An 18,152-nucleotide genomic window follows, 5' to 3' on the forward strand; every position below is an offset into this window, starting at 1 on the left:
ATTATTAATAATATTAATATTGATAATAGTAGTAGTAGTAATAATAATAATAGTAATAATTTAAAATGAATGGGAAAGAATTAGAAGACTCTTCCAGCCCTGGGTTTGTCTCAAGTGACAAATGACATATAAAACCCCTGTCAAGTTGTTTTCATTATGTTTAAGTATTTTCTATTTCCTGCCAAACATCACAGTCTACTATACTTCTACTACTTCTTGTAATCAGTTCTTATTTATTCTAATGTACATGAACAGAACTTTGTCACTGCTTGACATCAGGCAGCTACAAATTTCCTGCAAAACATATATGTATGTATAAAAATGTTGCAAGAGTCTGAAATTACAGAATTCCTCACATATCAGCACCCAAAATACCCTTCCCTAATTTGAAAACCAAATTAAATATCTATTTTATGACTTGGAAAGGAAGGGATAAACATAAAAATGTATCGTAACTTGTCAATTCTTTTATTGATTTTTATTTATTCAACAAAGAGTGAATAATTTATCTTGTCTGAATTAAAAAAAATGCTTACTAAAAGAGTTGGCAGTGAATTAACTATAATGTAACAGAGAAGATTACAGCTTCTGTACTAGTTTGTTTAACATGCACCAGTGAAAGACTGCAATAAAATTTCATTTGTCATTTATCACTACAATGATCCCAAGTAGTCTGAATGATATTTATGTGAACACATAATTGGCAAAGGGGTTTGGAATAAAGATTTTTTTTATTGGATGGTTTTCTTAACTAGTGCATAGAAAAAAAGCCTGATTTTGTTAACTGTAAGGTCTCATTAGAAAAGGATTTCTATGGATATATGAAATTCAGCTGAAAAGAATATACATCTTTTAGCTGAAAACAGATATATCACCCTAAAATAGGTGAAATTAAAATATAATATCAGTAATTATTTGTTTACAGGAAATCTTGATCAGTTTAAAAGCACTGAAACAGGGCAGGGGGGAGAAATGGAAGAGTAAGCATACATTAAGAACTAATTAAGAATTATTTCAAACTTTTAGAAATGTGTTCAGTTGCTTATGGTGAAAACTTGAGAACTGACTTTATGATACTGGTGGGAGTATAAAGCTGCGACATACAAGTCATAACTGCAAAAGTCGACCTTTAACCATCTCAGCTGAAATTACTTCAAAGTAAGTATTCACTTGACCAATGCAGAACCTGAAAGCTAAATGGGTTGACATCATTCTGACTTTGATGACCTAAAAGGGCCATGCAGGTCACGCTTCAGCACTCATTCATTGGTAAAGCTTCTTAGCACACACAAAACTGTGGGCACTGAAATCTTCATCTCAAAAAGAATTTTTTTTTTAAATTCCCAAACTGGCTGAGTTTCTAGGGCTCATTTATTTTGCCTCTTTGCTCTGTGTCGAGAGAGAAAGATAAGTAGAATTCATGCAGAACGGTGCTATGCTGTCAAGGAAAAAGTGACTCCCTGGGAAAGATAGAATACTTTTCTTTATAGTTTTAAAAGCCAACTGCATTTTTACACTCAATAAAGATCCTCTGCAACAGCATAGCCCCCATTAACCCCTCTACTTGGCAAGGCACTTATGCGTGGGGGGAGGAGGGCCTGGAAGGGAGATTGGATCATGACCTAAGACAAGTGAGTTTATCTGCTTTATATGAGACTGTTCTGGGGTTGGCTTCATATGTTACTGATGCTTTGAGTTGCATTAAATTATATTGTTTGCTCCCTGACCTATTAAGGGAAGCCAGCAGAAGTAACAGGCCGAGAAATGGGTGGGTGGCAGCACAGAGAAATCTTAGTTTCTGGGTGCAAGCTTGCAGGAATTCTGGTGTCATTCTGTGTAACGCCAGTGTATGGGTGCCTGAGACCACAAAGTAAAAGCCATTTACACATCTAACACATTTCTTCTTCCTGGGGAAGCAAATGTGGTGTGTTTGTTTTTTTACAGGCTCTTCAGGAACTAGTGGTGTAACTCCTCTCAAGAGGTTCAAACGTATTTGAGCTAAGTTCTGGTTTTGATACAGCATAGCTAGGCACCTTTGGTTCAGCCCCCTGAGGAAATTCTAAGCTGTGAGAAAGAGCTATGAAGTCTATAGATAGATCAGATACCCAAATAAGAAATGTAAGACTGCAGAAAGAAGTAAAGACTGTTGAGACAGCAATATTTAACTGCACAAGGATTCAAGAGGAAAAGCATTGACATGAAAAGGTATAAAATCCTAAGGAGAAAATGGGGAGTTAGAAGATAGCAACTCAGCAAGCAACACTGAGGATGAGCACATTCGAAAGAGTAATGGAAGCCGACCCTTCCCATCAGTCTGATGATTGCTTGGACAGCAAAGATTCATCTTTAATATTAACAGTTAGTGTAATAGCTCACTAGCTCTACCTACCTGTTCTGTGACACAGCCATTAAATAACTGCTTTGCAATTTAACCTGTGCATATCCTGTTTGCAGAGGTACTTCACTCATGTTAAATGTCTTCTGAACAAAGTGACTCAGAAAGGATGTGTTACAGTGGTCATACATCAGCCTATGTTGGGACAGCAAAAAGGGTCACAGACATCACAGTGGCCCCAGTTTATCAACATCTGACATATCCAAAATAAGCCAATTAGAAAAGTATCATATATACTCCGTATGCATGCAGTACCTAGCACTCCTTTACCCAATTGGGTCTTCATGCACCTGACCTGAGCAGACAGAAAGCCGACATAAAACCAGGAAAACTGCCAGTTTATCTTCTCTTTGTCTTCTGCTTGTGCTCATGTAAGTGGCAATACAATTTGCAAGGCAAGAGAGAACAAGATACAATACACTGAATCCTCCCACCAGAACCCTGAGCTGAATTCAGAAAGTGTCTGCATGCTTAGGACTATGGAAGAATCTGTCAAGGATATAGAAATCTTACTTGAGACTTGAAAAGATACTTTGGTTCTAGATGACACTGAAGTAAGAAGGAATTGCATCCTCTCAGTTGTAAGCTCCATGAAAAAGAAGTGGGAACAAAAAAGCAAAAAACCAAAACAAACTTTCTGTTTTAAAATTGCATGTTCAATTCCTTCTGATAAATTCTTTGAGAAGCAGGAAGTTAACCACTTTTCTCCAGTCATTTCACCACTGCGTGGATCTTAGGATACAAATTTATGAGGAAACAATGCAAAAAAACTTATCTCTAATGCTCATATATTATTTGAGACCCACTTCACTGTATGATAGCACCAGGTTTAAATGACCCCTGCTTAAATTTTGCAAATTCTTTGTGACTGCTTTGTGACTGTATTCTAATTTCCTCAGGAAAATCTTATGCAATCATTTTGCATAAAAATAGATTATTTTACTCTAACCCCAAGAGTTGATTGTAACCTCTCAAAGTCTCCCTCTTACCACATTTAAAAAAGCTGCAAACATTAGTTACCTGAGCTACACAATGAAATAAAGTGCAAAAAGCAAGCACCAAGGAAGTGGAAATGTAGACAGGCCACAAAGGAGAACCGTAACAGCATTCTTGGAACAGTTAGGCATGATACCAGGAAAACCTAAAATGTAATCTGTGACATAATCTGTGATGAATGTTACAGAAAAAACTGAAGTACTCATTTTTTTCCCCCTCAGTTTTCACAGGCAAACCTTACTTCCAGATTTCCCAGTCTTGGCATGAATTGCAAAGGAGAACACCCAAAAGTGGGATAATTAATGGTTTAGAACTACTTTGAGGGAGTACATGAAAATTCATGGGACCAGGTAAGGTCTACCTAAGGTTGCTGAAAGATAGTGATACTGAAGTTGCTGTCTCTTATCTACCAAATCTTGTAATATCTCAAGTAGGATCCTGATCTCTGGAAGAAAACTAAGGTTATGCCATCTTCAAAAAAGTTAAAAAGCAAGACTTGGAAAACTATTATTCGGTTAGCCTCACTTTACTACTTGGAAAGATCATGGAGCAGGTCTTCATGGAACCCATTTCTAAAAAAATGTAAAAAGGACAAAAGGTAATTAGGAACAGTCAACATGGATTTACCAGACAGAAATCACACCTGACCAGTCTGATTGCCTTCCATGATGAAATGACTCTCTGGGTGAATAAGGAGAAAGCAGGCAATATAACAAATTTTGACACTACTAAGGCTTTTGAATCTTTCCCACATGATTCTAATTTGGAAGCTGAGATTATATACACTGGAAGAAGATGGTTACGAGGGCTGAAAACCGGCTAGACCCCCTGTCTTGAACAGGGAACAATAACTTGACTATCAGCTATTGATAAGCTGAATACTCTAAGGGTCAATAATGGGGCTCATGTTGCTTTGTATCTTTATCAGTGCCCTGCATGATGTTAAAAACCGCATTCTCATCAGATCTTTGGATGACACTAAACAGTAGACCTTCAGTTCAGAGAGGCCCTGAGAAACTTGTGGGTCAAGGTAGAATGAGGCCAGTTGTATGAGGTTCAACAAGGATAAGTGCTGGGTTGTGCACCTGGGTCACAACAACCCCATGTAATGGCACAGGCTTGGGCTGGAAAGCGGCCTGGCAGAAAAAGGAACTAGAGGTGTTGGCTGAATAAGAGCCAGCAGTGTGCCCAGGTGGACAAAAAGGCCAATTATAGCACCCTGGCTTGTATCCAAAATAGTGTGGCCAGCAGAACAAGGGAAGTGATCATCTCCCTGTACTTGGAACTGGTGAAGCCACACCTTGAATACTGTGTTCAGTTTTGGGCCCCTCACTTCAAGAAAGACATGGAGGTGCTGCAGTGTGTCCAGAAGAAGGGAAATGAAGCTGGTGAAGGGTCTGGAGCACAAGTCTTATGAGGAACACCCGAAGGAATTGGGGTTATTTAGCCTGGAGGGGAGGAGGCTCAGGGGAGACCTTACTGCTCTCTACAGCTACTTGAAAGGAGGCTGTAGCAGGGTGGGTGTTGGTCCCTTCTCCCAGATAACAAGCAATAGAATGAGAGGAAACAGCCTCAGGTTACACCAGGGAACGTTTAGGCTGGATATTAGGAGAAAATTCTTCACTGAAAGGGTGGTCAAGCACTGGAAGAAGCTGCTCCGGACGTGGCGGAATCACCACCCCTGGAAGTGTTTAAAACATGCGTAGATGTGGCGCTTAGGGACACGGCTTAGTGATGGACTTGGCAGTCCTGGGTTCACAGTTGGACTCAATGATCTTAAAGGTCTTTTCCAACCTAAATGATTTTATGATTCTGAGTTCAAAATGGAGAAGTGAAAAGTCCTGCATCTGGGGCAGAGTAACGCCATGCATTAGTACAGGCTGAGAAACAACTGCTGAAAAGGGCCTAGAAGTTGTGATGAAGAGTTTGCAAATAGGGTGTTCTTCTCACCAGCAAGACAAACCGCATGCTGGGCTACACTGGGAAAAGGTTTCAGCGCATCAAGGAAAGCTACTGTCTCCCTCTTGGCAGCAACAGTGAGGGCCACGCCTGGAACGCTATCCAGATGAATCCAACCCCAGTTCAACAAGGATGTCGAGAAAATCTTAATAATAGCTGAGGGAAGGGCTTCTAATATGGTCAGGAGCTAAAATTTCATGTTATATAAAGGGGGTTTGAAAGAGCTGGGCTTGTTTGTTGGGTGGTTTGTTTTGGTTTTTGTTTTTTTTTTTTTCCTAGCACAGGTGATTTAATAATCTCATTGAAGGAGGGTTAGACAAACGGCACAACAAAGCATGTCTCAGTAGCATGGCACAGTGTTACAAAGGGCAACGTCTCTTCTGACTTGGGAGATTTCTCTTGGACATTAGGAGAAAAGCTCTACCTTCTCTACTGGCAGAGCAATGCAGTGCTGTGACAGACTATGCACAGAAGGTGCAGGATCACCGTCCTTGGAGGTTTTCAGAATTTAGCCAGACAAAGTCTTGCCTGAGCTGACCTAGTGCTGGCCATAGGCCCACTTTGGGAGGGAGGTCAGACAAGATGTCCTCTGAAATCCCTTCTCACCAGCATTTCCATGAAATACTACAATACTCTACAGGTAAATTCAGTGTCAAATGTCAGTTGTCTGTTGAACAAAACACAGGCAGGAGGGCAGATTGTAAGCGGTGCTGCTGTTCTTTTACTTAATGTCCAAATGTATTTTGAAGTTGACTGCTGTCTACCACCTTGCAGCTCAGAAAGCAAGCTTAGTAATGACACTGTTGGAACTAACCATTCCTGATCTGAATCTCTCTTTCTAACAGTCAGGATTTCACAGCATGTATATTAGATTTAGCCTTTCTACCCCATCCTCTTTTTTATAACAACATCCTTCATGCCTTAATCCTTTCTGACTTTATTCCATCCTTCCAAATCAAATAATGATAGTACATGGTTAGCTTTGAAGCACACTTACTTCTGAACTGTTTCCTCACCACAAAAGTTTAACCTGAATGTCACATTGTAACTCTGCAGTTAAGAAAAATCTGTATGTGTTTATGTGTTTGAAACTTGCTTGTCAATAGTGAAAGCTCTATCAAGTATCCAGAAGAGCACTGATCCAGAAGAGTATTGGGATCTTCTCCTTTAAAATGGCAGCAGGAAAATAGATTTGAAAACCTAGGTACTTATCATTCCCAAGTCTGTCAAAATGCTGAACACATGAACTTGATTCTTCAGTTCCTGACCTGTAACCTAAAGTGGCAGAAATCTGAAAGTGAATCACCCCACAAAGTGACAGTGTCAGGCTCACTCTCCAAAATACCGTTGGTTACAAGCAGAAATCAGCTTTCTTTGTCAGAATTTGAAGCTCTTTTGAATAGTTTCAGTACTTCATTGTTACTGCCCTTTACAGAATAGTTTGCTATGTTACATTTTTTTCTCCCAAATTAGATACAATTTATGCTGTGATGTCTGATCTATTAGTTCTCACACTATTGATATTAATTAAAAGCAATCTATCGAGAGACAACAGGTCACAACATGCCAGTCTCTCCTTTTTCTTAAACAATAAACATTTTTTCCCCCCTTTTATTATATATTTTTCTGTCCTGGTTTCAGCTGGGACAGAGTTAATTTTCTTCTTAGTAGCCGGTGCAGTGCTGTGTTTTGGATTTGGCATGAAAACAATGTTGATAACACACTGCTGGTTTTGGTTGCTGCTGGGTGCTATTTATAATAAGTCAAGGACTTTTCAGTTCCTTGGGCCCTGCCAGCCAGAGGGATTGAGGGGCATGGGAAATTGGGAGGGGACACAGCCAGGACAGGTGACCCAAGCTAGTCAAAGAGGTATTCCATACCCTGTGACTTCATGCTGAGTATATAAACTGGGGGAAGAAGGAGGGGATGAAGAAATTTGGCATTATGGCATTTGTCTTCCCAAGTAACTTTTACGCGTGCTGGAGCCCTGCTGTCCTGGGGATGGCTGAACACCTGCCTGCCCATGGGAAGTAGTGAATGAATGCCTTGGTTTGGTTTGCTTGCATGCGTGGCTTTTGCTTTACCTATTAAACTGTCTTTATCTCAACCCCTGAGTTTTACATTCCTTTCTGATTCTCCTCCCCATCCCTCTGGGTGAGGGGGGAGTTAGTGAGCAGCTGAATTGTACTTAATTACCAGCCGGGGTTACATCTTAACACTTCCCTTTAGGAATGTCCCCAGTAACTGAGGGAATATTATGAGGCAGATTCTTCCAGACATGATTCACAATTCATAATAAAAAAATTCATACACTAATATCAAGTTACTATTTATTACCATCACATTTATATTTGGCTTTGAATAATAAACTGAAAGGCTACTAGCACTATCCTTCTTTATTTACATTAGTACAAACACTCAAGTGCTCAGCTCAAAAGCCTTAGTGAAGAAGAACTTAATGGATAAATTGAGAATTTGCTTGCTATAAAAGGAGCATTACATGGGAGTTTGTTATGAGGGATATGAAATTCTAATATTGTGCATCCCCTTGTTTCAAAATAAATCTAGAAAAAGAAAAAAAATATCTAAATTCAGTTTCTTATGAGATATTAAAAAAAATAACCAAGTTACAGAATGTATAAATATATAGAATTCTAAATCACAGGTACCTCTGTTATTCCATTTAGATTTCAACTATTCTGTGTTTAAAAGAGGACCTATTAATCTCATTAAAGGTCATGGGTATGTCACTTACAGAGGCATGCAGATACTATACACCCTGAAAAGTCAGCCTTCAGGATAAATTTTGAGCCAAACCACAATCCCATTTGGACTGCGTTTTACTGACTTTATTGAGTGGAGATTTTATCACAAATATATCGTACAACAAATACATATAGCAAGCCAGTTTCAATAAAAGCATACAGTATGTTATTTTGCATTATCCCTAAATATACTCTAAACCCGTTTAAGCATCAGATCTTACTCAAAGTCCCAGAAAATAAGTAGTAAAAAGTAAAACAAATTTTGTGGTTTAAATAAATAAATAAATAAACCCCACAAAACCCCACTGTCTTGATGCACCATTCCATTGTTATTTAACTATTTATTTTAAAACTTTTTTTTTAAAAAAAAAACAACTACATACAAGTTCCCTTAAATTCGCTCTTCTGCAGTTACACTCGGGACAACAGCACAATCTCAGAAACCGGATCAGAAAAGTTCAGTGGAATTTAACGGCTCAGTTACAGATCTTGACAACACAGTAAGTAAAAATCCTGAGCAGAAGGGTGCCAGAAAACCTCCTCCATTTTCATCCACACGCATACAGCTCTGCAAATAAATAAATAAAAAGACATAGTTAAGGGACAATGTAAAATTCTCTCAAAATGTCATTCCAAGAGCTATCCTTGGAGTTTAATCTTTAGGCTGTGTGAAGAGGAGAAAGTTCAGCCAAGCCCTCACCAGTGCACCAAGCAGGGAATAGTGAAAGGAAAGCTTCACTTGCTTTTCATGCCAGGACTCAGGGCAGACTTCAAAGGCACTATTTTTACCCTTACTTGCCTCGTATCACTCCATTCCCTTCAGCATTCCAATGGCATTTACTTGGAGTGAAGGATGAGAAATCAGAGGTCAGGAGAATAAGGCAGACTGGTCCCTTGTATGCCTACCCTCCCTTTGACCTTACAGGACATCCTGTGACTCCTGCAGCTGGACACCTGCCCGTCTTGACAATGTATTCCAAGTGTTCTTTATCTGATAAACTAGGACTGACCTGTACTTGAAAGGGGCTGGCCTGCAATTCCTACCGTTGATCTGTCCCTTAAAGCAGGAAGAGTCTATCAGCATTAACATAGCAAGTGATACATGTGCTGTCTGCAACACTGCCACATACATTGGAGAGTAGCTTTTGAAAGGAACTTCTTATCAGCTGGTGATTACTTGAAAGAGAAGAAATAACTGCTCATAATAAGAAGTTTCTGACTCAGGTTAGTTGCCAGAGGAGGGGCAGAGTAAAAATGCTTTTGTTTGTGAAGTAGGACATCTTGGTAACATAGCATTTCTTTTCCTTGTCCTATGCACCAAGAAGAGTTGCTGCAGAATCTAGACAAATATATAAGCACTATTAAGAAAATAATGAAATGGTAAGGATCAAGAAAATAAACTCTGTTCTGGATGGCAAATTCTATAAATCGTGCCTGCGAGGCTCCTGGAATATCCATATCAACTACTGGTCATTCAGTCCAGAATGTTACATCAATATTATTATAGTAATTCCTATGGTTTTTTTTTCTTTCTTCTCAGATAACTGTTCAATGTGAGCACATTTTCACAATAAGGAATATAAAACTAATCAGAAGGAATAAACTATTTGGTAAAAGTAGATTCTACATTAAAAATGGGAAGCTTTATCATTTCTGCAACTTGGAAGACTGCTATTTTTTTGTTGTTGTTGCTAAAAATCCCAGAAAGTAAAAACAACTCCTGAGAGAAGAATCACTTATGATGTAGTGAACATAAATGTTGTCCTGCAAGTAGTTTTTTCAATACTGACTAAAATTATTCAAATTCCGCAACACCACCCCCACCCCCCCTTTCCTTTTTAAGAAAAAAACCCCATGCTTACATGCAGGCAAGAATCCCCATCAGCAGGAATCTGAAGAAAACTAAGGTACATTTCTGTGCTAAAGTATACTGTCTTCTTAAGGCACAGGGAAAATAAACATATATTAAAGGATAATTACCTGCATTAGGTAAAGAGTACAACTAGCAGCTACAGCTGTAAAATGATTAAGACTGCATGTGCTTGGTTCAGCCAGAATTCAATGGTCAAATCCAGAAATATGAACAAAAAGACTGAACCCCCCCCCCCCCCCAACCAACCGAAGTAGAGTGCTGCAGCAAAGAGAGCAAGTAGTCAACAAAGGAATGTGTTCCTGGGAAAAGGGCCGCCCCTTATCTTTCTGTGCTGCCATCATCTTACACAGTCTTTTGACATCATTCTTCTCACCCAGTGGCTCGCAGGTGCACTCATAATCCCTGAGGACATAAGTCTTGTCCTTGGGGCTGGAGAAACTTGTACATTTTAATCACATAATTAAAACAAAAAGGCTGATTGAATTATATTGAGGCATATTGTCTGGCAGACACTGTGTATACAAATACTCAGGCTCTTTGAGGAGCTGACGGGTAGTACCAAACTGGGAGGTGTTGAGACATCCCTGGTCATGGTTTCCATCTGACAGTCTGTTCAGTGATGTTAGATAGGTTAATCCCCACAGAAGAGGAAAATCTCAGCTTCTTTTTCAGAATATTTAATAAGAATATTTTCTTTTTTTCCCCTTTTTTTTCTTATCTAGTCCTAGCCTGAGCATTTGAATGTATACTGGGTGCAGGTGCCCAGGTGCTGGCGGCAGCAGCGCAGTGGGCTGTGGTGGTGGCCCCCATGAGGCGGTGCCAGGGCTGCCCCGTGCCAGTTCCAGCCGGTTCCAGCCAGGCACAGCCGGTTCCAGCCGGTTCCAGGCAGCTCCACCAGCCCCAGCGCAGGGCATAGCTGAGCCCCGCAGCCACGGGCGGGCGCCTCGGGGAAAGCCGGGCTGAGAAAGGGCAAAACGGTGCCCGGCAGCCAGGGCTGAGGGCAACGGGGTGAGAAACAGCCCGGCCAGCCCCGAGGGGGGAGCGGGAGGGGGCAGGGGGCTCCGGGCGCCCCCGCACAGACGCCCCCGCGGGCCCGGGGCAGACCCCGGCGGGCGGGTGGTGCCCTGCGGCCCCTGGGAAGGGCCCACACTGAAGTGGGGGCACAGATTGAGGAGGAAGGGGCTGCAGAAAGGAGCTGTTTCAGACTGACCACAGCCACCCACACCCCATCCCTTTGGAGTGGAGGAGGTAGAGGGGTCAGGGGTGTAATTGAGCCCATGAAGAAGGAGAGCATAGGGAGAAGGTGGTTTAGTTCTTGCCTTTTTTTTTTACCATACAACTGTATTTTTAACTGGCAATAAATTAATGTTCCCCCAAGTCATGTCCATTTTGCCTATGAATGCCACGGAATGTTACTGCAAACTTCTTTCAGCCAGCCTCTAATTTTACTGAAACAATGTTGGAACCATCAAAGTCAACAGATAAATACCAGAATCCATGGAAATGTTGAAAGACAAACTAAATAGATAAGAAGCAAATGCAGAAGGGAATACTTTATGACATAGTCCCATTCCTGGGATTGGATGTTGAGCAGCTGTAATTTCTGTGCTCCAGTGATGGTTTCTGTTGCACTGAGGTACTGTCTACATCAGTTCTGGGGGTGCAGGAAAAATTTTGTTTGGGTACCAGCCAGACACTGAGAACAAGAGAGTCCTTAGTAGGCAGAATGGTGAGCATTTGAGAATATAGCTAAAGGAAAAAGAACGAGTGAGGGGTGAGCATGTAGTCTGAGGCAGCGAGAGCTAGGAATGAACGCGATATGAAGGGAACAAGAGAAAGAAAGGTGGGCAAAACAGTTGGAGGGGTTTTCCCTGGATGTTACTAAAGCAGTGCTCCTGTTGTCATACAGGGATGCTGCATCATACACATTAGTAGTTCAGCTCTACAGGGAACAGGAAGCTAAAGGAATCCCATCACAATATCACAATTCAGACATGACATTTCTATAACTGAGCGCACACAAGGGAGCAATACTACTGGTAATATATCCTTCTACCTCCTGTATTGAAGTGGTCGTATTCCCCTTTCTATGCAGCTGGTTGGAGAAAGGGGAGGCTGGGAGAACTCTTTAGTTTAAGCCTGGCAAAACATTCAGACACATCACCCGGATTTGTGCCAAGCTGCCTGACAATATTTTGTGATCACATTCCCCAAAACATATTCATGAATATATACAACATTTTCAGACAAAATGTTTCCAAGTTTTTCAAGCCTGCTACCAAAGAAAACAAAATAATCCTATTAAATGTTTTCTGTCTGCCCTTATTGTTCCACAGCAACACAGTTCTCAAGCAATGTCATTTTCTCCAAACTCTAATGAGCCATTACCAGCTTTTGTGCAGCTGCCACTGCCGCTGACTGGCTTTTGTATGAACGAGTCATTGGCAATTTACTGTTTTGCCCTACATTTCCCACAGTAAGAGCCCTTAGAATGAAAAGTTTCTGAAGCTGGTCACCTAAACTGTCCCAGTTCATCTCAGAAGCTGGCCTATTTGCAAGAAATGACTACAACATCTGAGAATCCATTACCAGCTTATGGAAACTTTGGGGAGTTAACAGAGTTGAATTCAGGCCTGGACTAAATCATAAAAAAAGAAGGAACAGAACCTGAGGAATTAATTGCTTTATGTGTTGTTGAGACTTGAAGGTGTAGGATGAGGAGAGACTGCACTGTAAATCCAAAGGAATGCCTGAGTATCTCAATCACTTCCCTTCAGTCCTTTTCTTTTCATTACTACTTGTCACATCTTAATGGCTTCTCCATCTTATTAGACTGCTCCCTCCTTTTTATGAGATTGGACAACTGGTAACATATTCTGAAAGACCCTTCGCCAACATATGTTGAAAGACCTCTTGTCAACTTGCCTAAAGTTTCAAATTAGAAGCAACCTCAGTTTTATCTATGGCACTCTATAACTCAGCTTTGGTGTTACCAGTCAGGTTCATGATACATTATTTGCATTATGATATACATCTGTCTTGGTGGAATTAGGGTGTTTGGTAGTAAAGAGACTGTGCAGCAACACAGCAAAAATACTATCTGAAAATAAAATATAACCACAATTGGATTTGTTTTCATTATTTTAAAAAGCACATTTCAAGCATCTAGATATTACAACTCAGTGGGAATGTAGCTTACTTGATTTAGGGAGCTAAGACTCTGACTTGTTACAATTATGTCAGCACAGTCAATTTTATTCTTTTATTTTTAAGTGAAACAACTGCAGCGCTTGATGCTTTCAGCAGAGAACCAGGAAAATTTACAGGTAACCAAAAAAATAACGGAGGTCTTGATCTTACACAGTTGTGGTTTGCAGGAGGGAAGAGAGAACAGAAAAACCTGATGATGCATTAATGACAACTCCACTGCACAGCATCTAAATGTCCTGCCTATCAGCCAAAATAAGACCCACAAGACAGGAGCAGAAGGTAAACACATCGTTTGTGATCCTTGTTTACCTTTAAATCCTCAGGAGGAACTGAGTTCATAGTGATGAATGTTGAGACAGGGACAGTATTTCCACAATGAACACTTCAAAGATGCAGGGAGTTCTGTAAGTATGTTAACTCTCAATGAACTGCTCAGGACTAGAAGCGGCCTAGCTGTAGAAGCACTAAACATTACTCAGGCAAATTTACCTTTCTTCTTGAGTAACTTAGCTCCGTCATAGCATGTCAGAAATGTAAACTATAAACAAGTGTAGAGATAGTATTCTGAGGAGATCATCACTTGACCCCTATCTTTTATTCTTGGCTTACTTACTGCTCCCATTCCTGTTACTCAGAGAGCCGATCTATATAACAGACTTAATTCTATTCAGCATGCACCACAGCACTTAGGTATGAGGTGAATGACCATTTCTAATGTAATTTTCTTAATATCATGTACAAACCCTCTCAGGTTTAAGTAATGTTGCCCAGGGGATGCATCTAATTTTTAACAATTCCATTTAACAGTAACTAAGCACATGTTAAATGAAACACTTTCACCCATGTACTTTGCCTATATTTCTATATGCAAGATCAAATCAGTCATCAAGTGTCGCAGCACTATCAAAACTAGCCAGCTAGTTTTGATAGTGCTGCGACAATTGGTGCCCCATGTGAGGCTTGAACTTAGGACCTTCAGATTATGAGACTAAGTGTAATGAGCGACGACCGTGGTGATGGCTGTGCTGGGGGACATTTGAAATTGTGAGTGGAGATGGTGGTGCTCAACATAGTGGAGGCAGGCAGGGATAGCCTGCAATCCGGATCAGACACCAGGAGAGGTGAACCCTTGGGGATAAAGAGAAGGAAGCCTGACTGCCATAACTCAGACTGCAACAACTGGCGCCCAGCATGGGGCTAACAGACTGAGGGTAAGGGGCGATAGCAGTGGAGTTCATGGCCAGATGTGGCAGCAGCCCACAGCAGTGGCAGTGGATCCACAGTGGGTCCAGACAGACAGCAGTGATGGCTGTGCTGAGAGAAGGCGCTGAAGAAGTGCAGTGCTGTGGGCGGCTCCCACTGCTGCTGCTGCTGCTGCTCAGCCTGGCGGTATTCTTGCCAGTGTTGACGTGCTCGTTGAAGGTGTATTCACTCATAGAAGAAATGGGTGACCACAAGGATGTTAAGAAGCTTTTCAGGACACAGAATGATGTGTTAGTGCTGTATTCTAGATCTGCTGCTGCTGAAAGCTCACTCAGATTACTGTCTGGTGTGACCCAGGAGGTGAAAGGACAAGGTACTACAAGCCCGTTAGAACCTCCCTCTGAAGAAAACAAAACCCCAGACGTCAAGAAAACAAATGAGAAGAAATGTGATCAGCCCCTAGAAGCTAAAAAGCCCAAGATAAAAGTGAAGAATGTGGAACTACTTATTGAAGCTAACTTGGTTTGGCAGTTAGGAAAGGATTTCCTCAATATGTATATTGAAACAGAGGGAAAGAGGATTATGCAAGATAAACTGGAGAAAGAAAGCAATGATGCAAAGAATGCAGTCAAGGAATATGTGTATGACTTCACGGACAAGTTGTCTGTACTGTATGAGAAGTTTATTTGTGAAAAGGTTGTGATGATAAGGCATGAAATGTTAAGAAGAAAAAGAAAAAGGAAAAGAAAAAAGACAAGAAGGGGGGAATTGTAGAGGAATGAAGGCAGGTTAATTAACATTGATAATATACAGCTGTGGGCTTGCTTCAGGGGCAGTGGGTTGGCTGGCGTGAATAACGTGCAGCTGTGGCTGGTTCCTGCTAAGTAGTTAAATAGCTCAAAGGGGTATAGAAAAGGAGCACTGGGTTAAGAGAGACCCAGAAGAAGCAGGGAGAGGAGAGAGTGTCTTGGGTAGAGATGAGGCAAGGAGAGGCTGGTTGGAAGAGAAGCCCAGAGAAGGAAGAATCCAGATGCAGCAAAGACGAGAAGCAGAGTAGACTGGCCTGAAGAGGATGAATAAACAGCATGGACAGTAGCTGAACTTTCAAAACCTTGTGAGGGATTGGTGGCTGTGCTGGGGCAAGGTGTGGGAACTGCTTATTGAAGTTAACCTGGTATGGGATAGTAAAAGCCTTGTTGCAGTTGGCTAGTTTGGATAGTGCTGTGCCAATCAAGATTCTGAGGTGCTTGGACTGAACGTATTTTTTACTTTCACAAAATACATCAGGCATCAAATTTAGTCTTTTGACTAGAACAGTAACAAATTCTACTTGTTTCTAAGCCTTCTGAACTTCATCTTACCTTAGATATTCTAATGTGTATTTTAATTCTATGCTGTTTACCAGTGAATTTCTTGAGTTGTGGAAGAGTGGCCAAAGACATTAGTTAACCTGTTTATATGGCATGATTGCAGATGGTGAAATATTTTGGTTCTGATGGCCTGATGATAGGTAAGATCCTAACAAAATTGTAGCTAGTGAGAATTCAAATACAAATTAAGACAATCTAAAACAGATTCACTTTGCATTCAGGCAACAAATATCTAAAATGCCATCTAATTTACTTCCGGTATGGCTGCTTATTAAATGTGAGAAAAATGAAATGGAGAATATAATGAGAAAAACATACCCAAAAGAATAACTAATAGCCACAACCACTTCAGCAAACACATATCATATGTAGAATGAACCATCATAGCTGTAACTAGGGTTAGTCAGGAGATCAAAAATTAAACTATGATTTCTTCTGTGATTAAGATTCTTCATGATACATTAGTGGCTTAGGATATTAAAATCACTATATTGAGGAGGTATTGATCCTCTGGGTGAATGGGGCTATCTGTGCTCTCATTTGTTCTCTCATTCACGCAGTTACTCAGAAGCGAAGTCACCCAGGAGTGAGAATGGTACAAGCTACATATGGTGTTGGCTTCTCATGAGGTTCTTCTGCACTTCTGAAAAATTGTTTGCCCTATATTGTACCAAATTAGTTTTAATATAAATCACAGTTCAATCAGGAACATGAATCTAAAAGTTACTTTTTCAGAATTTGGTGATAGGTTCTTTATTTCTGAGTGGTTCTATTATACGATATATTTCACTTAAAGTAATAAGCTAAAATGGCAATTTCACACTTTCTCTTGTTAAGAAAAGCATTGAAATTTGTTTAGCTGTTGTATTCTCTGTATTTCAATAGTCCTTAGTAACTTGGCATTTGGAAGGTAGATTTTAATTTTTTTAAATTTCACTTTTTCTTTATGAGAGCTTAAAAGAAAAAAAATTTGAAGAGAAAGACAGCATTGACCACTTCAAGATTTTAGCAAGTCTCATAATAAAAGTAAAAAGAAATTAATTCCTTTAGAGGTCTGTCTTGCAGGGAATAGAACAGCTATGATTCCTTTTTGTATAAAAGGGCATTGCATTTTTTAGCTGAATAAGACAATAAAGTCTTTGTATGGATTAATCTGTTGGAATACAATGTTATTTCTACTTGGGGGACATTCTGATAAAATATTTATGAAGTCTGGTTGTTCTGGCAGAAAGGATTTTGATAGTAAGGGATGGAAAATGGAGAAACTGAAGCAGGCTTCCACTGAGAAATAGAGAGCAAGGAGAAAGGAGATTAAAGACGAAATAATACTGTATTCTGGAAAAGAAAAAAGGAGAAATTATGTGCAGAGCAATAAAGATGAGGGAATGAGTTATAAGTGAGTAAAGATTAGGGGAAAACAGCAAGTGCTAAGGATATGAAATTCAATTAACATAATACACACTGAAGCAGCAACACTGAAGGAGGTATGAACAAATATATAAAATGGGTTTTTCCTCGCAGTTTTCTGGCCTTTGATGTTAAGGAGTTCTGTAAGTGCAGGGAAAGGTGATATTGGAAATTATGACTTTGTCAAAATAAGTTTTTATAGAAAAATAAAAGGATTAAGAAGGCAAAACATAAAACATTATAAAAATTATAAAGAGGATCAGCTGTATCTATGGGTAAAAGCCAAAGAGGAGTGAATTGAAAGAAGTCACCAGTATCAAAGTCTGCTGTATGAAACCCAAAGAACAGTGAGAAACCAAGTGCAGTGGAAGTCTGTGTAAAGTAGTCTCTTAAATGTGTAGGGGACTAGGTTTCAGAGTGGTGTTTACATTTTGATAAGTGCCACATTGGTACTTTTTATTGAAAAGGAAGGGCTACAGATTACATGTAATTTTTTTTAAGCTTGGATTAAAGTATTTCATGATAACTTTTGTTAGAAGTTTTTTTTAAATTTTACTAAATAAGTTAGTGATTCAAAAGATGACTCAGTGGATATTGCAGAAAGAACTGAACTGACAGTCCAGAAGGCCCACGCAATGTTTAATGAAGATGAGGTCAAGTGTATGCTCCTGTTGGAGTGTGGGAAAGCTAAAAGAAGACAGACCTAGGAAGTACACAACTAATGATGATACCACGTTTAAAGTGAACTTATTGTATACTAGGTTAAGTAAAGAATAAGAAAATGCATGAGAGAGTGCAGTCAATACAAAGCAGAGAGGTGAATGGAGGAGGAAAAGGGTTAACACAGTATATTTTGCAGGAGGCGGAGGCAGAGTGGAAAGGAAGAAAGTGAAATAAATTCAAGCAAACAGGAACAAGACAAATGGACTTCTCTAACTCTGGGCAATGAGAGTGAAAAACCAAAGATCTTTGTA

General features: G+C 40.1%; 1 long non-coding RNA gene across 2 annotated transcripts in view; it reads left to right on the plus strand.

The window, feature by feature from the left end:
• LOC308059857 overlaps positions 1-18,152 on the plus strand; it is an 88,244-nt gene that overhangs the window by 62,104 nt on the left and 7,988 nt on the right. The window contains exon 2 of one of the 2 annotated variants that reach the window (XR_013926464.1): positions 36-18,129. This is a non-coding gene — a long non-coding RNA (uncharacterized lncRNA). The remainder of the gene's footprint in view (positions 1-35; positions 18,130-18,152) is intronic. The other variant, XR_013926465.1, reaches the window with a different exon arrangement.

This window comes from Falco punctatus, assembly GCF_963210335.1.
Source record: "Falco punctatus genome assembly, chromosome: 3".
Classification (NCBI taxonomy): Eukaryota; Metazoa; Chordata; class Aves; order Falconiformes; family Falconidae; genus Falco; species Falco punctatus.